We start from the raw sequence: 26,224 nt of genomic DNA, 5'->3' as shown, positions 1-26,224 counted from the left end.
CACCAGTTTGGTGCAGCTTGTGCTCCTGGCTGCATAGTGATTAACATGTAGCACAGTCATATAGGGGTGTAAGCATGCTTTTCACACTTCTTTACGTTTGTCACCTATACACATTTAATCTCATTTGGGCATGATCACTTGAAATATTAGCTGACTTAAAATTCCCCGGCACTTTTTGGAAACCAAATGTTAGTGCCATTACAGTATTTGAGGTAGAGAGGTTGGTCTTCCTCCTTCATTTAATTAGTTTTTCTCTTCTGTATTCGTGGCACAGTGATTTCTTCATCAAGTTTTACTGCCTTCATGTTAATGGGCTCTCTAAAAGAACAGTTGTTCTTCATCATCATTGGACAGTTTTAAATGTAAGATATTATGAAGGAAATCTTCAATTTCTGAGGCTCTTGATGTGCTTACTTCTTTTTAATACCTCTGCTCATGCTTAGGATGTTCTTAATATTTAAAACAAGTCACTCCAGGTCTGGGATTGAAGATGAAACTCTAATACTTTTCAAAATCTAAAATATATTTTTTTCTTGGACTATATTAAGAATAAAAGAGTTTTAAATCTCTCTAATTTTGGAGTAGAGTTTTTGAAAATAACATTTGTCTAACAGACTAGAAATATAAGGGAAATATATAGCCAGAGAACACCCAGCACGGAAGTCTTTTCATTTGGACTAGATTTCTTCATATGACCACATTTTCATTTGTACAGGGCTCTGATCAGAGTCTAAAGGTGCCATAGGAAAAAAACCTATGCTATAGGGAAAAAAACATGGAAACTGTGCACATTGTGTCTTGGACAGCAAGTGGCATCTCAAAGCAGGCTCAATAAATATAAACAGTATTTCTCTACAGACCCTGACTTTAATTTTAAGGGAATCCAGTGCCTCACTATACTGTGAATAATTTCTACAGTAATACATATTACATCTGCTCTTTCATTTTCTTCTTTCAAAGGGAACACAGTTATAAACCAGTGACAAGAAATTTTATTGAGGCATTCCGAACTCTTCCACTTCAGCCCATGACTTCTTAACTACTAAGATTCATGAGAAGAAAAACTACGCAGAAAGTGGTTTTTAACCTTAATTTAAGGTCCTTAATTTAAGGTCCTTAATTTAAGTGTGGAAAAACTCATGTTAAAATTAAAAATTATCATGTGAAGTTGTACATGTAACATATCATATAACAGAAGGATTTAGGATACTGAGATAAAATACTTAACAGCAATGGGTAAAGTTGATGAAGTGCATGGTCCCTCTTTTCTTTGGAAAAGGTACAAGCTGAACAATGCTACAAACGTGCTTAAAATTAGACACTTACCTTATTATCTTGTTGAATAAATACTTCATATTTCCTGGGACTGTTTCCACTCTTGAGTTTTAGTTCAGTGTACAGATTGAGTATTCGAAAAAATATCTGTGAGCAGAAAGGCAGATTATGTTTTTTAGTACTCATTCCCTCATTTCTAATAACTACATTCTTCAAAAGCAAAGGACAAGGACACTGTGGCTGATATTCTTTATATGGGCAAACACTTTTAAAAGTAAATAAAGTCTCCAATGATGACAGATACCACCTTTTCTGACTATGACAGATAGCCATTCAGTGAATTTTCTATATATCCACTGCACAAATTCTATTTTGTCAGTCCGATAAGGAAAAGTGATAGCAGATAGAAATCTGTGTCAACACAAAGTAAATTAAAAATGAAGGTCTTTCATCTGATAGTATCTTTTTATATAATGTAATTTCTTTAGCTAATGTTCTGTGTTTTACTTCAAAAGGTTATAGAAAAAGTATGGCTGATGGATTATAAAGGAAATAGGCAAAGCTGCACAGAAGGGCATAACATCAAGTGTAACAAAAAGTAGTTGTTCTAGTATATATTATAAAACCTTATTTGTTGTCACTTTATAAAAGTCATACATTCCCTCTTACTCTAGAAAAACCTAGATATTAAGGAGATAAAATACATTCAGATTTATGAGGATTGACATTGGCTATTTCCTGTGGAGTACGATAGCCAAATGACAATAATGTTTGCATACTTCGTGCTCTTCCAACTTTCTTTCATGCTTGTTTTAGATGTGATTTCATTCACTCCATGTATTTTAATATTCAAGAACTCAGGAAAGCAAAATGGAAAGTTTTAAACAGTGGGTAGAAAATTCCATGTAAAATTCCTATAAACAGTGATGGGATATGTTTATCTAATTCTCCATGGTTTGTATTGAAAATTCACTCAAAAACTCTAACAATGGAGCTTTAGTAGAATACTGATTCATTCCAAAAGATTTTCAGGGATATCTGGTATTTCACAAAAAAAAAAAGTGACAATTGGGCTATTGAATATTTCAAAGGAGACAGAAACATACTGATTTGTCACAAATAGTAATGCCCATCACTGTTTATCACCAATTGCTTTAGAAAGATGTTTAAAGAGAGCAATATACATAATAGACATTCTATTTGTAAAATCAAGTGTTCTATGGTAATCACCATTGTCTTTAACCTTGAATCAACGGACAAAATACAATTATAAATACATGTTCTCTCTGAGAATAGGAGAGGCAACATAAGTAAACAGCACACAAGAATACATTAAAATTACTTTTAAAAATAGATTCCATTATAATAATTTGATGATCAACAAATATTTCAGCCATTATTTGTATGCTATTATTTTTTACTGAATGAAACCTTTCACAAATAGCCAGACTGCACACTTACTTGCAAAAGCTAGTACCTGTAATTTATAAAATAAGTATTAATGAAAGGAGGGGAATTCAACAATGCAACTCACTGCATCATGCTGTGAATGTTTTTGCACAGCAGGATGTATTAAAGGCCACTAGTGCGTTATCTCTTTATTGTACATTTAGTGGTTTTGAAAAATATGAGATTGATAATTCTGAAAAGGTCTTTCTTTTATGTAGTGTTAAGATTGATCCACAATACTTTGTTCATGTGATTTCCGTTCTTTCCTGATAGTTCTAGCTGTGATATGATATTTCCATTCAACTCTTGACCCAAAAAATGGCCCTAAAACTTGAAAAATAAGGTAAGCTTTGAATTGCTAATTCAGGAAACCACTCAAGCACGTATTTAAGCATAATTATGTATTTGATTCCTACTGACTTTACTATAGTTAGCTGAATATGAGTAGTTTCCTGCACTACTAATGAATTTTTGCAAGCCAAGTTTCTGATCCACAGCCTGAAGAATTCAGAGAGAACCTCTGTGCAAAACAGAGGTAAAACAGTTCATGGCCAAAGTTATCAAAGTACTTTTATAGGAATGTGCTGTTGAACGAAAGGGGTACTGTAGATATTGGATCCACCAAATGACTGACAAAAAAAAGCTATAGAATATAATAGAAGACCATATCAATGCCAGTAAAGTTTCTACAGAAAAGTTATCATAAAATATTCATTTATTTGGTGGGTTTTATAATGGTAATTTTTTAGGAGACAAGTAAGATCCAATCTTAAAAAGAAACAGTAAGAAATACAAATTACTAAGATATGAACAGGCATACCCTATTTGCAAAATTGCAAAGACAAGGAATAAAACAAGTGAAAAACAGAGTTGAGGTTTTGATTATTTATGAAAGTAGGCAACAAAACATCCAGTCTTTTTTTATTTTTTATTCAGAACAAAACCCAGAAATACAGGACAGAATCTAACAATAAAATTACACGCACATGAGTTTGGGGAGATAGGAGTATCCAGAGCAAAACTTTTCAGCACCTTCGAATGCCTGTCATGTCTTAGAAATTCAAAATGTTTCTTGTATCTCGTTATACTAAAAATTACCTTTATAAAATCCTTTAGAATGATATAAAAACTATAACCAATATACAAATTTTTATTTGATTTGAACTTGGATAGATGAGAGCAATATTATGTTCTGAACTTTACATGGAATAACAGCCAATTACCTTCTCAGAATGAAATGAGATTATTATAAATGTTTATAGTAAGGATATTATGAATTTATTTGCCTAGATTCTGGAAGTTGTCTGATAGTGGAAGTGATATAAATGAGGTAGAGAATCTGCCTGCAGAGAATTTTCCTTACAGAAGGACTGAGCCTTGATAAATTATCCTGTATGCACACAAAACAGTTAGTTTGAATTAAGCACAGGATATGAAAAATATATCTGTTTTGCTGACATAGTGACAATGTCATTTTAACCTGGACTCTCAAGTGGTTTCTCACTGGTGCAATTTTAAAGTATGAATTCCATTAAATTGATCATACATTGAAGAAACCAGATAAAGTGATTGAGTTAAGTGTTTTAGAACCCAAAATTTTCTTGTTTGTTTTCTTTGGAAATTGTTGGATATAGAAATCTCTGTGGCCACCATCCATTATTACTATATAGAAGAGCATTTTTATAATGGCCCCTTTTGTACTGCAAAGTTTTGCATGCAGATGAAAACGGTGTTTCACAAAAGTTTTTGTTTCTCCTCTGTGTGGACCAGATGTTCATCCCCTCCACAGTGTTAGTAACTGTGATGTCACTCTTACTTAGAAGCAAGAGATTTTACAGAAATTTAGATAGAGAGGCTTACCTGGAATTTACCCCAAAATCCTTTTCACATTTTTAAGCAATATTTAAGAATTTAATATGAAATTCCAGATATCAGGAATTTATTATGTAGTTTATAGGATATTTTATGTTTTCTGTAAGAGTTTACTCATATAAATTTATTCCCTATAATTACGTTTCTCCCATTTGTATTTTTCCTAATGTCTTAACATTCACAGCTTTACAAGGACTCTGAGCTATAAGATGACAGAAGGAAAATGTAGGAAGGCATATATTAATAAATATAATCAGCTGAAAAACCTGTAGCAATTGAGAGATCTTGGTTGCTGTATTGTGCCATGGTGTATCTGACTTTGCTTTGCGATCTAGCTAATTGTGCCGCATTATTTTACAAAATACACATAGCCCAGTGCAAGCACTGTATAAATCTGCAGCTTGAATCCTTCCTTCAGATACTATTAATATTTCTTTAGAAGCCCACATGAATGGAGTACTATATCACTTGTAGTCTCTTCAGTTGGTTGATGAATAGCAATTCCTGTATCATCTTAATATTAGTTGTTTTAACATAAATATAGCAGGACTCGTAAAGCAGACATTTGTGAACCTGGAGATCTTTTTTCCAAATAAATCCATAGAAACAGGTTTGAAGCTTCTGTTACTAGTCCATTCCTACATGCATCCCCTGACACTCCCGATTTGAGAAGCTAAAAATCTGAAAATGTCAATACAGTCTGCTCACATCTGAGGCCTCTAATTGGTAGGACAGGGCGAAGAGAGGGGTTTTGATCCATTCGGTACTTCCACCCAGCAATTAAAAGTTTTTCCTTTTGTTTTGTGGGGGTTTTTTTCAGTAATCCAAAGCCTGCTAAAATATTTAATTCTCCTTAAAAAGAAAAGAGAAGGGAGCTTACAAGCTAATTGCTAAATAATGTAGACCAGAAAAGGACTGACCTTTCTCACTCTTATTGTTCTGTCCGGAAAGCTTTTCTGCTCTATTACTTTTCCTACTTGTGCATGTTTTGATGCATTCAGGCAGGTATAGCAGAGCTGAGAAAAGCACAAGAAAAATGGTAATTTGATACATTGTAGCCACTATTTGGGGCAAAAATCCAAGTAGCTTCAATCAATACCTTTTACATTGTAGAAAATTTGCTGCTGTGTTTTTTTACCTTTCTATATCAGGGATGATACTGATTGCTACATACGTGCCAACAAAGAGATATTGATCAGGACATTCTGGAGACAAAGATAAAATTGCCTTGTGGTCGCAATAAGTCTTGTTCTTAGCAGGAAAGAAGAAACAAATTGTACATGATACAGCAAAAAGCATTTCCAATGTGATTTTGTCATGTTAATTGACATTCATTCCTTGTCATTTTCAGGAAAACTTCAGTCTTTTGGTTGGCTGAGGTTCAAGCTTACAATGTCACCATGAAGAGCTGAAGAAAGGCTTAGACCCTCTCATTTCAGTACCAGAGAAAGCTCAGCATCTCCTCCGTGTTTTTATTCCTCAGGTGACTGAAGCATTAGGCAGTAATATTGCTTGTCCAGGACTGTGTCCTTTGTGAGCCAAACTCTCAACAGCGTTAGAGCACCAGCACTTCCTGAGTTGCTTTGCAAGCACTGACAACACAGGCAAGAAGGAGAAGTCAGTATGGATTAGAAAGGCAAAAGAGACTGAATACAGAGGGGAGTGAATGTGATTAATACCTGTTACTGACTTACTTTTGTCTCCTTGCTGAAATCCCCTCTCCTTTTGCTGAAAACAAAATCCCACCGTAAGGAAATATGGAGACTATATATATATTTAACATTTTATTATTTCTTTATACTGAAGGGTTTTCCTCACATGCACTGAAATAAGGGTGTCCCCACTCCCTTTCTACACATTTGCCCAGTGCAATATTTCATGGAATTTTAAGGAGATAAGTATGTTTTCTGAATCAAAAGCGATCCCCCACATAATACTCCCCTTCAAAGAGAGTAGGACCACAAACACAAAATTAAGAAGAATTAGAAGGTAATCAGTTGCATTAACTGTCAGCTGGACAAAACTTCATGTTACCTATCCTGCTTCCCCTTCTGTCTCACAACAGTTCCTTCATAACTGCAAGCAGATAGATTCCCCAGCACTGAAGAAGAGCTTTCACCCATCTTGCTCTTCAGAGTATTTCATGGATAGTTAGCTGGACTACAAGAAGAGTGAAAAGGGATGTCCCTGCAAGATGGCTTATTGTGGAAGGGAAAGCAAGCACAGCCCCTGACAGACTGGAATTAGGAATGCAAATGTGTACTCACAGCCAAAATGCTCAAAAATTTTTTTTTTTAATAACTCCCCCCCCCCACTTCACCATCTGGTCTTGCCTTTTAGAAAATGCTGGTATGCTGCTATGGTACTTAATGGCACCTGTAGTATACCTGGTAAGTATACTAATATGCATTTCACTGAACACTGACCTAAAACATTTCAGAAAAAAAAAAATCCTGTATTTTTTGCAAATCTCTTCTAAGTGTCACGAATATTGCATTACACACGGTGGTTGCGGGAGGAAGGGAGAATAAAAAAAGGAAGATGACCAAATGACCAGAAAATAAGAGCTTGTAGGTCAATTTCAGTGCCCTTGGACACTCATTTAACATCTCTCTGTTTTCCACTCTCTGAAAAGGGTATGAAACCAGTTAGAATTAATTTTGTGCCACACTGAAAAAATATCAAGTACTCTTGTAATTCAGACTAAAAATGTACCGCATGTTTTACATCCTTTTATACAAAAAAGTATGATTGGGTTTTTTTCCCCAGAAATGTTCTGTTCATTTGCTCTGCTTTTCTACAGACAGAGGTCTTTTGCAGCTTAATACAGGAAGCATAGAAAAGCAAATGTTGTAAAACTGAGGACATAGTTGTATTTCTGAGGCGACAGGGACATCTCAGATAACTACTTCCACAAAAATAACTACTTCCACATTTGTTGAAAATTACAACCAATTAAACTTCTCACTAAAGTAAAAACAGAATAGATGCTTGAGAGTTTAAATAATTTCACTTGTACACCTAATGGGAGCCACCACAAAGGTGACTTGGTAAACATACTGACAAAGAAGGATATATCCTTAGCTGGAGTCACAAGACATCTCTGATAAGCTCATCCGAAACCTCTGTGACAGGGAGTAGCTAGCAGGACAAAGAAACCTTGATGGGTGCAGGACAAAGGAACTGTGATAACAAACTGACCTTCCAGGAAAACAGGAGTCAGCAAAAACTATTCTGGGAACTGATGTCCTATGCCCACTTATGTATATACACTAAAAAGGTACAAAAAGTAACTCACTATCTACTCAAAGAGAGCTTCTCTGCACATTTTTCCAGTGCTTGGCCTGCACAAGATCTCCCAGACAGACCAGACCCTTGCTGAGGATACCTGGCTGACTCCACACTCCATGACATGGATCATCTTTGAAGTGAGACTTTTTCCTTGGTCGATTGGAGCAGCTTGGTGAATGTTGTAACAGTAACATCTCGTATAATATATTTATAGGCACACATACATAGGTAAATGTTCATAAGTATATATTTGCTTCAGTAGTTGGAATTCAGTAATAACTTATACATAAATTTGCTTTACTGTTGTAATATGCATATTCTTGCTCTCCTAGTGGTAATTTTGTAGGGACTTGTACATATATACTATATATTTGTTTTTACTAATAGTAGCTTTGTAGTAGTTTGTAATAAAGAAATTCTCAGAAACTCAGACCTCTGTGTCCTTGTGTGTTGTGGAACCTTGAGAACCCCATGGTCACGATCTTTGCACACCTGCCAGTTGGGGAACCCTCACAGGTTGTGACCGTGACCACTACAACACCACAGCAAAATTAAATGTTAAATGACTACAACAGCTAGTGGAGAAGAGCCTCCCAGCATAATGGCAGAATGCCTAACATGTTTGATAAGGTCAATTTTCACATATTTGATACGGTCATTCTCTGCTGTCCACTTCTAGATAGGGATTTTTTGTTGCTATGTACCATTTCACGTTTCATCAGACTAATACCTACCAAGAAGAAAAACCAGGATATTTCTTCATTACATTGGTGATAAACAAAGAAAATGTTATTATTTACAATCATTAAAATATTTTTTGGAATATCAACAACCTTACATAAGAAAGTGATATATTAACCTCTTAGTAATATTTTATGGACTGTCAGTGAGACAGAACCATTGACTCAGCTAAATTTTTCCATGTTATTCAAAATTTTAATTTTAGTTCATGCCTAAGATTCTGGCACGATTTTTAATAGAATTAAGATGTGTCCAATAAAAGATAGGGGAAACAGTGCTCCTTCAGCTTGTAAGGTTCTGTCATGCAATGCTGAAGGCAGGAGGAGTTACATCACTCCCCTGACCTGAGTGAGGTCAATCTTAGGATTTACCATAGAGGTAGGACTGGGGTCCCTACAGGATCATTAACATAGATAGTTCTAAGTGCCCAAAATATATCTCAGTGGGCATCGAACCATTTTGAAAACAGCCCTCGTTCTGATACAGACCTGAATCTGACTTATCTTTGAATTGGTAGTTCTTCAGAATAAATTAGAAAAGTGATAAGGGGAGGAATAGCTTTCATAGATCTCCACAGAGTAAGAAATATATTGTGTTACAGTAAACATCCCAAACATACATTAACACCAATAAATAAAGATAACAGCACAGATAAGAACATTGATATATTCATAAATTTTGATCTGGTTTCACTTTGTGTATGACCCCCTTTAATCTCTGCATGTTTTTAACGTTGTCATAACAATCTCTTCTAATAATTTTTTATTATTAAATGGTGCTTTATAAGACAGTTCTATAAACTTGTCAATAGCTGTTTCACCGTACACTTTAATAAATGAGACTTATTAGTCATCTGTGGCTACCTCCTGGTAAGATAAATATTCTAAAAGTTGGATAAAGCTGACAAATAAAAATCCTATTAGAAATGTGCCTCCCTATTTCCCGTGATGAATGACTGGCTTTGCCGTTCATACTACATTCATACTGCAGGACATATTTGCCACTTGCTCTGCCCCAGCCCACCATATATGTCCTCCTGGACTGCACACTTGCCCCTCTAAAGGCAGAGAGTGTCTGCAAAGAAAAAAACACCCCTTATTCTTTCAAGTCACTTTGCATACTACCACATTTCTACATCATATTGTGCTGCGTCCCCACAAGTAAATTAGTCAACTTAGACTATATGCAATGATAAAAATGTAAATTAACTACTTTTAAACTGGTAGCTGTTATCCCACATTTATAGCAAGTCACTGGAACTGCTCATGGTCTAGCATGGACTTAAATATTGTGTGAAATTATGATTTATGTTGATAATATCTACTGTGCAATTAGCATTTATGTTGATAGTGTGGAAAATGAATAGAATAGGTCAGAGAGTAATCATTTTTTTCTGTTATCTAACTTTCTGAATTTACCAAATTTATTCTAAATTTTGTGCTATTTATTTTATTACGCAAACCATACACTCAATTGTCTGTTACTGTGTCATATGCTTTTTTGCTTTATTTCTTGTTCAGTGGCTGAACAAGCATAAAGATATGTCATGTCACACAGTGGTGGCCCAGCTCCACAACTGTGGCATGAAGCAGGGTTCTCAACAGCAGCAGAAATCCGACTCCTTTCATGTCTCAAAACTACTAGTTTCCCCTCTTCAACTCCCACCTTCCAGGTACATAACTTTCTTGTAAGAAAGCTTTTGCAAGTACTTGGCACCACATCACCCTGCCTTGTGTCAGCTATCTGCTAGATGCATCGTTCCCAAAGTGGAATCCGTGACCCAGGGACAGGTACTCAAGGTCAGTATACCATATACGGAGAGAGATGATCACTTCAACGCTGAATTTGCAATAGTGAGCATGCTGCAAAAAGAGCCGTCTGAGCTGACTAATCAAAAAATGTAATGGCGAGAGTGTATCTTAAGCTCTGTTCTAATCCACAGCAGAAGCACTTAATTCAAGGCTGGGTGGAAGCAGTTGGTGCGTCTGTCCTGGTTTCGGCTGGGACAGAGTTAACTCTCTTAGTAGCTGGTACAGTGCTGGGTTTTGGATTCAGTGTGAGAATGATGTTGATAACACGCTGATGTTTTAGTTGTTGCTAAGTAGAGCTTATCTTAAGACAAGGACTTTTCAGTCTCCCATGCTCTGCCAGCAAGCAGGTGTGCAAGAAGCTGGGAGGGAGCATAGCTAGGGCAGCTGACCTGAACTAGCCAAAGGGATATTCCATACCATGGAAAGTCATGCCCAGTATATAAACAGGGGAGGAGTTGGCTGGGAGGTGCGGATCGTGGCTCGGGAACTAACTGGGCATCGGTCAGCAGGTGGTGAGCAATTGCATTGTGCATCACTGTTTTTTTCTTCCTCCCCCTTCCTTTTTTGTTACATTCCTTTTCATTACTATTATTATTATTATATTTCATTATTACTATTGTTAGTATTATATTTTACTTTAGTTATTAAACTGTTCTTATCTCAACCCACGAGTTTTACTTTTTTTCGTTTCCTCTTCCTCACCCCACTGGGAGGGGGAAGGGGGAAGCAGCTGCGTGGTGCTTAGTTGCTGACTGGGGTTAAACCACGACAGCCTCCAACCAGAATTTACAGTCAGAAACACTCCCAGAACTTGGAGAATAAGTTGTCTACAAGACAGCAAAGAGGGAACAGCCTATCTTTAATGACATGGCAAGAAGAAGCGCCTGAGGTGGGGAGATTCCCCGTTGTCCTTCCCCTAGCAGTCGTAATGCTAGCCCAGAAGTTAGCGCTAATACACATTCACTTCTGTCTGTCCTTGGAAGGAATTGCAATTCCCTCCAGGTCTAACCCACAGCTACTGCCACTACAGAAGCAAATACACTGCTAAGCCCCAGTTTATTGTGGACTATCTAATATTTTCCAATATTGAATTCATTTTCCAGTTCCTCTCTATTTCATCTACTGAAGCTTCCAGTCCTCTGCTCCCTAAACTTTTCTCATCTGTTCTCCTCCACTGCTTACCACAAGCAGTTTGCACCTACTAGCAGAGGCTTCATTCAACAATATTGCATTCTTCCTGAATCATATTTTTCCTTCAACTAGCAATGGGATTTCCTGCACTGGCCCTGGATGAGGGTTGTCTTTCTTTTGATAAGTAATTACTCATAACAATCAGCATCAGAAACAGATGACCAAATTACCTTTGATATTGTGTTTTCTCTTCTTTTGTGAGTGCTCAGTTTTAGGAAGACAGGATCAGACTTAACAAGAGCTACAACAGCAGTTCCAGAGTATGTTCACTAACTTTTTTCTCTTTTTCTCCCAAATGAACAGTTTTTACTGCTTTTAATACTGTCAAAAAGATGGCCATCCAGGGTTTTCCCCTCTGTTAAAGCTTTCTGCAGCTAAAGAAAAAAGCAATTGAGAAAGCAATATAAAGTCCTTCTGCAATCCCTTCATTTTGAGCATACTGTATTTCTTGGTGCAGATGAGCCATCCACTAATAAGTTTTTCAAATTATCCAAACAAACTCTGAACTTCCTGCTGGTTCATTTCTCTGCATCCTTCTCTTTTCTCTTGTTGTCAGCGGCATGGTTCCTTTCATGCTGTTAGACCACCTGTTCAAAAGAATAATAATAACAATACCCCTTACTGTTAAAAATATAGCATTTCTCCCAAGTTAACAAATTTCCCATTACACCACTTTAAAATTATCTTGGCGCAATTAAGATATCCTGAGTAATCCCATTGGAAGTATCCAGGCACTATAATGCAACTAGTTAGTCTCCACAGGAAGAGTCAGCCAAATCACCTGCTCACACTCATGATGGGGTCTAAATGGAATTCCACAGGCACAAGCTCTGGCAGAAGTCACAGTTTATTTAATATCTGCCAGGAGTAAGCTGTGCTGTTATGGAAGTAGCTGCCACATTCCCTGTACCACAGTCAGTGCAAACAAAAAAGCTCAGTTTAGTGGCTATGCCACAACCCAGTATCAAACTTCTTTCCTGCAGCTGGGCTCCCTACAGGAACAGTTACGTCCAACAGAGAGATGGTTCCAAAATTAAATTGCCTTCCCTCAAATACTAAATCTAATAGCTCGTATTTCTCTAATTACTCTCACTCCCAAAGCATCCCTTCCTAGCTCCGGTAACAAGTTGAGTGTGGAAGTGTCTTCCCATCATCAGACCTGGGGATAAGGTTATTGATATTCCCCCTCCATACCTGCATAACTTAACAATGCCCTAAGGTTTGTTTAATTGGGAGAATTATGATTTTCTTCTAGTCTAGTACAATTTTTCTCATGATATAGCTTTGGGTCTGTATCATCCTTTCTACAGCAGAGAGAACAGTAATAATCTCCAGCCGTAGGGTGGAATCAGGTGCAGACTTGAGTTCAGTTATGAAAAATACAAATAAATTGTGCAGATTGCTGAGTCAAGATTTGGCCAATGATACATGTAGCAAGTGTGGAATATAGTTGATCCCAGGATTTATTTTATACTGTGAGAATGATGGCTATTTAAAAACAAAAAACCCAAATAACAACAAAAAAAACAAACCAAAAAAACCCCAAAACCCAGCCACACATAGATCCCACTGTGTTAGATTCTAAATACAGAGGAAGAAAGAAGCAATTATTGCCCCAAAGTATTGCAATCTAACTACATGAAGTAGTATCAGTTCTTTTAAAGAAGAGGACTGAGCAATAGATCGTATACTCAAGATTTTTGCAGAAGGTTATGACAGAAATACCAGAAGTGGCAGAGGGAGGAAATGAAGATAAAATGTCTCAAAATTCAATCCGCAATCTTAATCAAGCTCATCCTTTCCTTCCTCTGAGGGTCCTGATTAACTGCACAAAATGACTGATTCCAAGCTACAGCTTATTTTGAAGATACTAATGATGTAGGCTGAGGCCACTCCTGTGAATTCTGATGAACAAAAATGACATCCAAGGTCATAAAACCAACCAACCAACCAAACAAACAAACAAAAACCAAATAAACGTGGGATTGCTTGGATATACCCACATCCTAGTCCTGTGAAATAGTTAGTTATATCCCAAAGATTCCTAGGACAATCAAAAGGCTTCCTAAACAATTCACTTACATTGCTGAAAAAAGTTCCTCCAGACTTCATTGGGCATGCCCATGGTATAACTTCAAAAAGGAGACAAGCATTCCTTTCCCATCTAGACTTCTGAATTCATGCTATAGCCACCATTAAGCACGGTTAGAAATTACCAATATTCATCTTACTAAAAATTTACCTTTTGGCATGATTTAAACATCTGCCATGTTCACAAAATCAGCACCCTGAACTTTAGAACACATTTGAAGTATCTGTACCTTTAACAGCAAAACATCCAAAGAATAAACTCTGCTATATCAAAAGAAAATGCTCAACATAGTCAGCTCTGTTCTTTAAAGGTCAGTGTTGAAAGTTATGTATGTAAAACAAATCTTGATCTTTTTTCCTTTTTGTAGCTTTTATAGAAATGTTAATTATAACATTAGGCTTTGCTAATATTATTCTCTTTGTGTTTGGTTGGATTTTTTTTAATAAGTAAAAAGCAAGGAGAGGTTGGTTTTCACTGTTGTTTTGTTTTGTTTTGAAGTCAGAGACATGTTTTCAAGTTTAGTTAGGAACAAATTCCCACGTGTCATGGGTCTGAGAGGAACACGGAACAAAAGGTCAAATTTCACTTGCTGCTGCATGTTTCTGTGTGGAAGCCATAACCACAGTGGGAGAAGGATGCAGCCTGAGAATGACTTGTGTAGGTACAGAAAAGCCTTAGAAAAATACAATTTAAACACAGTTGTGAAAAAAACCTACCTAGGAGTGCTATATTCTTCCTTTCTGATGCTGCTGTTGTAGGTTTGGGGTTTTTTTGTGGGTTTGTTTGTTTGTTTGTTAGATTTTAATGTTAATGATTGCCTACATAGAAAAAACACATCCAAGGTAGTATGTTTTCCCTGAACACTCTTAGTTCCATCCTCCTGGCAGATACTCAGCTTCTGTTGTTATTCACTGCTATCTTAAATACGTTTACTATCTTTTTCATTTTGTTACCTAAAAATCTTCTCCATTCAAACAGGGATAATTGGAAGCTCCTTAATTTTTCATCAAAACTTAGACTCTTGAGACTCAATAACACTATTGCTGCATCTTCTGAAAGACATTAATATCCTCTCCATAGATCAGTGAGTAATTGTTCACATTGTTTTCTACCAGAGGACTCCCAAGTGCGTGATATGATAATGGTATAATCTTCAGCTTAGAATTCTCTCTTTCCGCTGGTACTGACACAGATTCTATTTGTGTTTCTAAAGGATGCTCTGCATGGAGTAATCAGTTTCAGTGATTTTTTTTTTCTTTTTCCCTTACAGAGTAACCTCTTTTCCTGATCACTGTGTTGAAAACTTCCTGTATTTCAGATTAGTTTTGAAAACATAAGCAATAGTTTTCTGTGAGTGACTCTTTTTTTGTTGGGAGGCGCTCAGAAAATTTGCTCTTACAGACAAGGAGTGTGTTTGTTTAGATCACCAAATCATTAATCAATGAAATGAGCATCAAAATCAACACTTCATAAATATGCTAAAAAAAAATATAGACATCCATCTACTTAATGATATACAACCAAAGCTGGCAGGACTTGAATTTCAGGCTTATTAATAAAAAAAATCTAATCCTTTAGACAGAAAATAGAAGAGACAATAGGAAATGAGAGCTTGATTTATACAGAGGAGGGAAGAAAGAGGAAGGATTAAGCTCTCCCTTGTACAGCACAAGATCCATATGACAAGGAATAGATTACAGCACTGTACATATGGTTTTCCATGTATATATATATATATCAGCTACATTAAGCTGACAATGCAATTAAGCCATAAAGGGTTTTATCATAGACAGAATTCCATTAATGTGTCAACAATATATTTTCCAATTTTCTTCTGACTTTAACAACTGATGGAAAAATGTTCATTTCCTTCCCTAGATATTATTTCCTGTCATCTGATATCTGCTTCTATCAAAACCAGCTATCTATCCTTGCTTTAGATGAAGCCGAAAGCTAGGAGCCTGTAAGTCCCCACACAAGGCTTTTTCATATACATACTGAGGGACAATTTGTGTTGGATTTTAACATGAGTGGTGTGTACAGAAAAGAAGTTTGAGATCTGAATTTTATGTTGTCTTGAGTGTTAACCATAAATAAGGGAAGAGGGCTCTTGTTACACTTGCAGAATAAATCTGTTCTACTGCTTCTGCAGTAGTCGATGGAAACAAGCCCTTCTACTTCGCTCTGCTTAGTTGTAAAACTTGGGTGACTCTGTCAGTCATTTCAGTGGAAACATGACAAGAAGAGCAGCTGCAGATATCTCCAGCTAATCTCTCAAGTAACTAGATTTGCCATTTCAGACTTGTCTATACCAAAACTCATTCTTTGAACTGAATCTGGAAATTACCTGGAAACCATCACAATCTACAGATTACATAGGCAACGGTCTCCCAAGGGAGAAGGCTATAGACAGGCAGGCTATGGCTGTAACCACCTTGCTTTGCAGATGAACTTCTGAGGGGTTCTAGATGTAACTGGAGGCATTTCCAGTTACAGTTTATTCAGCTTTATCTTCCCTTCAAAGAGGCAGAATCAATAAGCAATGGAAGAACTCTTCAGCCACATAAGAATGGTAAGCCGAACACTAATCTTTTTTTTCCTGTTCTAATTTTTCATTTAGCTGCTATGCAAATGTCCCAAAATCAAGAGTGAATTCTCTGGCTGTTGTTTACTATGTGTTTCTTCACTGTGACTTTTTGGCAGAGTAGTTTAAATGTTTCACTGTAGAACAGAAATAATTGAAGCCAAATGTAGGATACAGCTGAGTAAATGAATTATATAACAAAATTATTTAACTATTTATTAATTTTGTTAATTTTATTTTCTTAATTTTATTTTATTAATTTTATTTTATTAATTGGCAGTTTAAATTACATAACAGGAGCTTAATAATTCACTGGGATTGTGATCCACAGAGCAAATATGTTGGATATTGCTTTTTATGGATAAGTAATGCTGTGTGCTTCCTTCCTCTGTTTCAAATGCCTTGACATCAGGCATAAGACACACAGAGGGAGATTCATCTGATTCAATGCAGATGTTAGGACTAGTCAGTCCCTCTTCCATCCATTGAAAGAATGGGCATTTCCAGGGCACAATTCTTCTCATCCTCAAGGAGGCATCTAAAACAGCTCAAATGATTCATGCCTTTAAATTGTTTATTTCTCCTCACTGAGAGTAAAGGGCATTTAGGAAAATAACTCAGATGTCAATATCTTTGCTATGGACACCTAGAGTTCAGTGAAATTAATCAAACTTCACAGCCAAGTCTGACATCTAAAATTGTCTTAATTTGTGCATACCTCAAAGTATACCATAAAAATAGTATAGTCACAATTTTGTATACCATAGCAATGCTTTTTCTCTAGTACTTGCAGTTCAAAGAGAAAAAATATAGTGATGGATACACTGCAGAAGACAACCAAAAGAAAGAATAGAACTTACTATTACTATTCAATAATGCGTTGACCGCTACATGAAGGGATGCGACTGATCTAGTTTTGATGGAGGGGCACAATCTAGAACACAGTAAATGGCAAAGCTGTATTTATTGTTCTTCTCTGCTCATGTTTTTGTTTTCCAGAATCCTCAAAGCACATTATAAACAAAAGAACTCTCATGATTTTAATTATATAGAGACATAAACTGATGTGCAGTGAAAGGAAGATATTTAACAAAGGTTGCTTATTAAGTTAATGATAGAGCTGAAGTGAAATTTTCCTTAGTCCCATTTCAAGTCACATTGGACTTTTATAATGTTTCCATTCTGTAAAGTCTTTCACATACAAAAGGAAAAGAAAACATTGGAGGTCAGCAATGTATGTATAATCATCTTGAAGAAAAGGCACGAACACATTTTGTTGAACTATTTTCTATTACGTTATCAGAAACAGATTCTATCCAAAATGCGTTCTTCCTTTACAGATAGAACAGAACAGATTCACAGGGTTACTAAATGTTAATATTTTGGGGGGGGGTTGTCTTTAAAAAGAAGAAAACCCTTCTGGAATCCCTATTCAATCTGTAGCATCTCCATGGCTAAATGTAATTTAAAACTACAGTGATTTGATCATGTATACTGGATGTTTGTATGAATGGTTTTCTTCCACATTTACAACAAATGACTCTACTAGCAGAGCTGTGTATACAGACTCTTGTGTAATTGTCAAAGAGATTCTGAAGCAGGCCTTTTCTTTCTTTTTGTATTAACATCGCTTTAAAAGCTCCCTTCTTCTGAGGAACAGAAATCAAAATCAAGTAGAGTACTAGTTGGCGTAATACAACTAATTCAGTATTTCAGAGATAAAACAGCATCTCTGATGGGGAAAAGAACCCCATCATATCTGTAAATAAGCCTTTTAAAAATACATTTTAAAAATACAGGAATTCTTCAAACTGTGTTATGTGAAGACTTTCAGCACAGACTGCCACTTGAAATACAGCATTAGTTACATTAGCTGGGGACTGATGAATTGCGCTATGTCTAGATGATCCTAGCAGGCAACCCATACCCCATGTGGCAAAGAAGACAAAATGTGTGCAGGTCCCTGCCATGCTAAAGTGGGAGGAAATACTTTCCTAAACCCACATATAATGATTGTTTTGTCCTGAGCACACCACGAGGCACCAAAAATGGAGGATACCATACAGCAATAACAGCAACAGCAGAAAGAAAATAACAAAAAAGCAAACGATGCATCAAAATAATTTTACATCAGGAGAAAAGTCTTTCCTCATCCTCCGAAGCAAGCGACTGAAGGCCTTTTTGTAATTTTAATCATTGTCTTACTAGAGTCGCAACTGTTCTGAGCCTGCTGAAGGCATCTCAGGCAATCTTGTCACCCCCTCTAGTCATTAAAGAAGCAGACAGGCAGACAGCTTATGGATTCATAAATTCCAACTTCATGAGGCAACACCAGGGCTATTCAGCTAACAAACACACGAGGAGACTGCAGGAAGAAAGAGGAGGAAGATGGTCATGTTTAGTGATATTTTTAACAGCAAAATTGGAGCTAAATTTTGTGAGTCACAGAATATGCATAACTTTGAGGGAAGAACAGAGACAGTCGTTCTGCTAAAGGACATATGAAAGCTTTTTATTACAAGATTTTTTAAAATTCCTGCAATGAAACCCAACTATGCTGTTTTACGCAAATTTCTCCTGGCAATATTTACAGTATCTGCACATCTATAGCCCTCAGATTGTCTATTTAAAAATAATAATAATTTTTAAAAATTAAGAAAACTGTGATTCAACAACACTGTAGGTTGTATGAGTGAACAGATACAAAATGGGAAATTTACTCTTTCAGTTTTTTTATAAACTGCCTGGGTTAATTTCCATACCCCTAGCTTCTACCTCAAATCTCATCTGTCTTGCATTCTCCTGTCTCTGATATTGTTTTAAAGGTGAGAATGAAAGTTATCTATGAGCTAACTTTCAAGTATGGATGTTTTTAAAGAGATGCAATTAATATGAGATTCAAATTATTTAGATATATGACTTTTTTCTTGATTTAATAACATTATAATCAAAAATCTATTGAGTATTTTTGCATCTTATTATGTAGTGCATTTTACTTTGCATGTCAGTACATCATGCACACTTTACAGTAAACTACAATTCACCCAGGAAAACTACAACAGCTAAAAAATTACTGGAACAACATAAGAAGAATAAACCTGTCTATTTTCAGAGTTTAGTATTCTAAAACACTCATAATTATTACATGCTTTATTGAATATACTACCATTAATGGAGAAGCAAGTGAAAATTTAGGTGTTATTGGAGTCCCATTCATCAAAGATTATTAATTAACACATACAGCTGAATAAGAAGTGCTTTTGTTTAACAGTGCCCACTCTCTTAACTGCTGCATATCAAGTTGTTTGGAAAAGTGATGAAAAAACACAGCAGTCTATTAATTAAATATAAGCCAAAAAACAAATTAAAATTTTCAGGGCACTTTTCTAACATAGGAACAACTTCTAATTTCTCAAACAAATAGATAACATACAAAGCCTGCTTAAAGGTCCCGTGCCAAGACTTAGAATGCCTACCATGAGAGGAGTTTGTCATGACAGCAAGTAGGGAAGACCCCACAGTTTTGCAGAAGTGCTGGTCATTTAGATCAATGGTATGCTGCAGTGTGATTTTGACCAGCATTGGATCAGCTGGTCTAACTGATAAGCTCCAGGCAGGGCCTTTCTGCATAACTTCACAGGGTTTCTGTTGACCAGTCTGTGAGTTTCTCACGGTCTCTCTGTTTGAAGCCACTATCCCTAATCATCTGCAAATTTGCTAATCATGCCCTGTGGGTCACCATCTAGGTTGCTGATGAAGATGTTGAAAAATAGGGACTCTGGTATCTACCCTTCAAGCCTGGCAGTCCAGGCAATATTCAATTTACTTATAAGTCCATTCTTCCAGCCCATATTTCCTTAGCCTCCGAAACGGATGGTGCAGGAGACAGCATCAAAAGCCTTACTAAAGTCAAGGTACATTAAATCCACCAAACACTCCTCATCCACTTAGACAGTAATTTCATCGCCATCGTGTTGGTCACGCGCATGATCTGATTACCTTTTTACCCTTCAAGTAACTGGAATTAGCTTTGAGAAGGACATGCTCCATAAGCTTTCCAGAGACTGAGTAGGGGCCGACTGACTCTAGTTCTGGGTCCTGCTGCTTACTCAAAGACAGACATTTGGTCACTAACAGGTCCCCACAGTTGTGAAATCCACATGAAGAAGCACCCTTCTTGAATGCATCTCTCCCATGCTTTCAGTAATGTGGCTGCCTCTGCCCATGTGAGAGGGTGTGCTCTAATAAAGCCAACATGGTGTCAGGTGCAGGAGTTGCAAGAAGCATTAAGCAAGCTTCTCTGCATCAGGGAAAATGATCAAAAGAGAAATAGGCTCTCTGCAGAGACTCTGCAGCAGCAAGACCTTTAAACTCCTTGAGGATGAGAGGGGTGGTATGGCCAAGGCAACACAGGAACAACAAGACAACATAAACTCCCAAGAGTGAAGGGAGATTAGAAGCTTGGAAGTTTGTGACTTCTGGCCACAGGACAAAGGCTCCATCTCCACGAGCAGCTCTTTCCATAGAATATAGGTCCAGTGCCTGGCAACAGAGGCAGAGGAACAAGTTCCCAGGGAGGTTTTGGGCTGGACATCTCACATCTTCATATTGAGAACAGAACTATCAAGAGGAAGTGATAAGTGTTAGTGGTTGGCAACTCCTGCCCATATGGGGCAAAAGGATTCCTCTGCTGATAGACTTATTTCTCCCAAAAGCTTTTCTATTCTCTCCGATGTTAATTATTTTATGTTACACAGAGACTGGCATGGATCCTCTGATGTTCTGGCTATTAGCCCCTGCTACTGATCAATATGGGCACCATGCCAAGGTAAAATCTTGAGCATATCAAAGGGTAACCATAAAGCTCTAGGGACAAAGGTGAAGGAGATAAGACTGTGGGTGATGCTCTCCTCAGTTCTTCCAGCCAGAAAACGAAACACTCGGCAGATGCTTCTGGTAGATAAATGTCTGGCTTTACAGATGGTAGTGCCAGCAACAGCTTCCTTCATCACAGTCTTTCATCTGAGGATAAAGGACTCTGGGAATGAGATGCGGCCCACCTGACTAAAAGAAAAAACACGATTTTGATCAGGTTTCCTAACATGGTGAAAGGGAGCTTTAAACCAATTTCACTGATTCACAGGGAACAAAGTCCAAAGGTAAGAGAGGAAGAGCGGCAAATAGAGAAGGTGTGCAGAGAAACAAGCCACTGGGGGCTTTCACATTCTTAGTCAGAAGAGAGGGTATCCAAAGACTTTCCACAGGTGGCTAAATACTAATGTGCATAGCTGAGGCAGTAAACAAGAAGAATGTGAATTTCGCACACAATCATGGGGCTATGACATGACAGGAATCACAGCAACTAGATGGGATAACATGAAGGACTGGGTCACAGTCACAGACTATTACAGGCTGTGTAAGAGTCTCTATGGGGAGGAAGGGTAGGAAGAGCCCTATGGTAAGTTGCTTTTTGACTGCCCAGAGCTATAACATCTGAGAAATGCTTGTTGAGAGCATCTGGGTCAAGGGCAAACATCAGAGGGGAACATAATGCCAGGGATATTGTGGGAGACCTGCTACAGCCCAGTTGGCCAAGAGGAGGCAGTATATGATGCTTACCCCAGATAACTAGTGAAGTCTTTCACTCATAGGCCTTTCTGGAAGATGCAACTTCTGCTGGAAGATCAACATTGTATTATACAAACACTACAGGAGGTTCCTAGGCTGTGGTGATTTTCTGAAACAAATGACAAAGGCAATCACCAGGAGTAGTGGAGGGAAACTTTTGATGAGCTATAGCTGCAGAAAATTGCATAAGTCTCACTCTTAATGAATAATTTGACAAGTGCCATGACATTAAATTGCAGCAACACAGTCAGGATAGTACAGATACATACTAGCAAAAAAAAAGTTGGATGGCACATAAAGTCAGTGAGATTCTAAGCAGCCTATAATACATAACAGTTCCACCATTTACAATGAAATAGAGGTTAAGTTGTAATATTAGTCTAATGCCATAAACTAATCTCGGCATAGAGATGAAAATCAAGCTTGGAATTTATGAAAGTCTGGCCAGACAATTCTTCCAAAGATCACCAGATTTTACTTCACATCACTGAATCAGCTACTGAAACATTTTATAGACCCATCATGCAGAGAAATGAAGTTACACAAAATAATGTAAACGTTGTCCATAACACAAGCTGACTAATGGCAATATAAACTTATGAACAAGCACTCATATGGTGCCCAGTGACAGGACAAGAGGCAATGGGCACAAACTGAAACATCAGGAAACACTTTTTTACTGTGAAGGTGACTGAGCGCTGGCACAGGTTGACCAGGGAGGTTGTGGAGTCTTCGTCCTTGGAGATATTCAAAAACCATCTAGATATGATCCTGGACAATCAGCTCTAGGTGGCCTGCTTGAGCAGAAGGGTTGGAAAAGATGACCTCTAGAAGTCGCTTCCAACCTCAACCATTCTGTGGTTCTGTGATTCTGCAGCAGATCTTGTATTTCATAGTTCAGAAAATGGGGGAAGGAAGGAAGAAGGGAAGAAAGGAAAGAGGAAAGAGAATGTTACCTCATTAAAAAAAAAAAAAGAGATAAAAAGCATTCAAAACTGAACACTCGTGTTATGGTTATATTAAATATACTTTTGTTCATGCTATTTGTAAATATCTGTGAGTAATTTAAGATCCAACACTTTTTAATATAATTATTAAAATTCCATCACAAATACTTAACTGAAATAATAGCTTCCAAACAGATATAAAATACTATATGTTTATATTATTTTTCATTAATTTAATTTATTAAATAAATAATGTATTTATTTAATATTTATGCCACTTTTAATTAAGCTGATTTCTAAATAATTTTTGCATTAGAGAGGGATATAAATGTGGTCCCCTATTCTGTAAAAGTGCAATATCTACAGATAACATGGGCAAATTGACGCATTATAGAATTTCAGCACATCATTTATACATGTCAGAGTGTAATAGCATGGGATGCATCACCATAAATCATTTCTCTATTATTTAAAGCATTGGAAAGGTCACCTCCAGACTTAGGACAATACTAGCCATATTGGTTTTATTAAGTGAGTGATCAAACTAATCATTGAAAGAGTGCTATTCACACTTCGCAAGCACAGTCTGTTCATTCCTTTTTATTTTTGTCAAGGATGACTTCATCTCTGTAAAAGGAAAAAAAGAAGCAGAAAGGGAGAGATTCTGAGTTAAATGAATCTATTAAATAAGATGTTGATTGCACTGCTTCTAGATAAGGAGTGGCAGGCTGCTATAAATTAAATGCAAGCTATACCTGAGAGGGTTCCTAGAGAATTCCAAAGTCTGGAGGAACTGATTTATCAATTGCACAGATGTATTGGTTCATGCAAGACCAGCATACAAACAGTCATATCAAAGAATGTAAAAGGTGCTGGAAACAAAGAATGTATTTCTGTATGCATTGTGAAAGAGTTTATTTTATATTCACAATGCCAGTTATTTGGACCAGCACTATTTGCAATGACCATGGAATATTAAATTGGTAAAAAAAGTATTTTAAGAAGATAATATCCCTGGATAATCTGCAAGGTTTCTTATTACTGCTGTCTGCTATTAAAACAAACAAACAAACAAACAAACAAACAAACAAAAGAAGCTGATGTTGAACACACTTTGAGCCTTTTTTTAGTACTCATCTAGTGTCAGATAAAACTTTTTTTCTCCCTCTAGAATATTCATACCAGCCTAAACTTGCAGTTATATGGAAGAATATTGCAAGATTGACATAATGTATTTTTGTTTCTGTGAGAGTATAAACACTGCAACAATTTTTTCCAGCCTTCTGTAGGAAACTGAGTTTCATCAGACAGGAATTGTTTCTCTAAGCAAGACTCTCAGCTGCTATTCACTGTTACAGTAGCACATATTGGGCATAAATTTGCCCTCCACGTCCAGAAAATTCTTACTCTAAAAGAAACAAATCCTTTTACAGAATGTACTTTCTCAAGGACAGCTCACTCTGTGACTCCAACTTCTACACCACGTGGGTGGGGTTTTTTTGTGAAAACACAATAAAAACACTATTCTCACTTGTCTGGAGCACCTCCCATTTGAGTTTTTCCTTGATATTACATATCAGAGACATAGCTGACAATTATCTAAGCCTCAACTGGTCATCTATTTGATCAATGGGAAGGGGATTCAATCTTAAAACACTTTGTCGTGGTTTAACCCCAGTCAGCAGCTAAGCACCACGCAGCCGCTCCCTCACTCCCCTCCCTGCCCCCAGTGGGATGGGGAGGAGAATCAGGAAAGAAGGTAAAACTGGTGGGTTGAGATAAGAGCAGTTTAATAACTAAAGTAAAATATAATACTAACCACAATAATAATGAAATATAATAATAATAATAATAATAATAATAATAGTAATAATAGTAATGAAAAGGAATATAACAACAAAAAGAAGGGGGGGAGGGGAGGAAAAAAACCAGTGATGTACAATGCAATTGCTCACCACACACTGACCGATGCCAGAGCAGTGATCTGCCCGTCCTGGCCAACTCCCCCCTGTTTATATACTGAGCATGACGTTCCATGGTATGGAATATCCCTTTGGCTAGTTCAGGTCAGCTGCCCCGGCTATGCTCCCTCCCAGCTTCTTGCACACCTGCTTGCTGGCAGAGCACGGGAAACTGAAAAAATCCTTGACTTAAGATAAGCGCTACTTAGCAACAACTAAACCATCAGAGTGTTATCAATATTATTCTCACACTAAACCCAAAACCCAGCACTGTACCAGCTACTAAGAAGAGAGTTAACTCTGTCCCAGCCAAAACCAGCACACACTTATATAAGATAATGAAATCAAACTGTCTTCTGCAGCTGGCTCTTCCTTTTCACTGATTCAAAAATAAATCTCAAAAATTAGCTTAGCTTTAGATAATTCAATGTCTAAACGTGTCTAAAGGTGAATTTTGCTTTCTGTCTTCAATCTGTATTCTGATCTTTGCACTCTTTGCAAAATACTTTTATTGATAAGCTCATTTCGACCAAATGTTAGAACCAACATACTGCCCTCTACCTTCTTGACCTGTCTGGTTTTGTTTTTGAACCAAATGTTTTCTTTAATGTAGTCCTCTTTTGTCTTCTGTAATACCATCTTATCCTGGCTGTCCTCTAGCTCTAAAAGATCCATCAGCCTGTCCTCCAGGTGATTCCCATCCTCTTTACAGTGTTTCTATAGACCCGTTGCAAGGCTCTGGGACCTTTTTTCTTTCTAGGTTCTCTTTGGTAACCTCAGCCATAAGCACAAACTCATCTACCATCTTTATGATAAAGTCACTCTGATGATTCTGTGAATCTCCTTCCTTCTCTTTCCTTCAGGTTTGTCTCTTTCTGTCTTACTGCCTGACATCTCATATGGGATACCCTGCCATCAACTTAGAGCTTTCTATTTTCCTTCCCAAAACCACCCAACTTGATCACTGTGAATGTCACCTCATTACTGCCCCCATCACACCACACTTTGAGAGTATTTTCCTTTTCTCAGATTTCTCCCCAGGATCCTATGTCTGCATAACATTAATAAGATTTTTGCTTCATGTATTCCAAAAGCGCAAGTTTTCACACAAGCTCTTTTTATCTCCTGTCCTGATGAGCATTACATCTCATTGCCCAGCCTGAACCTATATGATCAATGTATATCCGCTGAGATAATTGCTGCAAAGATCATGCTTCAAATCAGTCATCAGTTCCTACCATTCTGGTAAATGCTGTGTCATACTCTTCTCATACTTCCTTGCTTGCTTCTAACCACAGGATTTTGGTGCCTAAATATATGTCTGTTGTCATTTGAGATTCTTTACAGTACTTGTGAGAGGTTCATACTCTTTCCAGTCAGCA

The sequence above is a fragment of the Gymnogyps californianus genome, chromosome 3 (assembly GCF_018139145.2).
Source record: "Gymnogyps californianus isolate 813 chromosome 3, ASM1813914v2, whole genome shotgun sequence".
In the NCBI taxonomy this organism is placed as follows: domain Eukaryota; kingdom Metazoa; phylum Chordata; class Aves; order Accipitriformes; family Cathartidae; genus Gymnogyps; species Gymnogyps californianus.
This window is presented reverse-complemented; position numbering follows the sequence as displayed.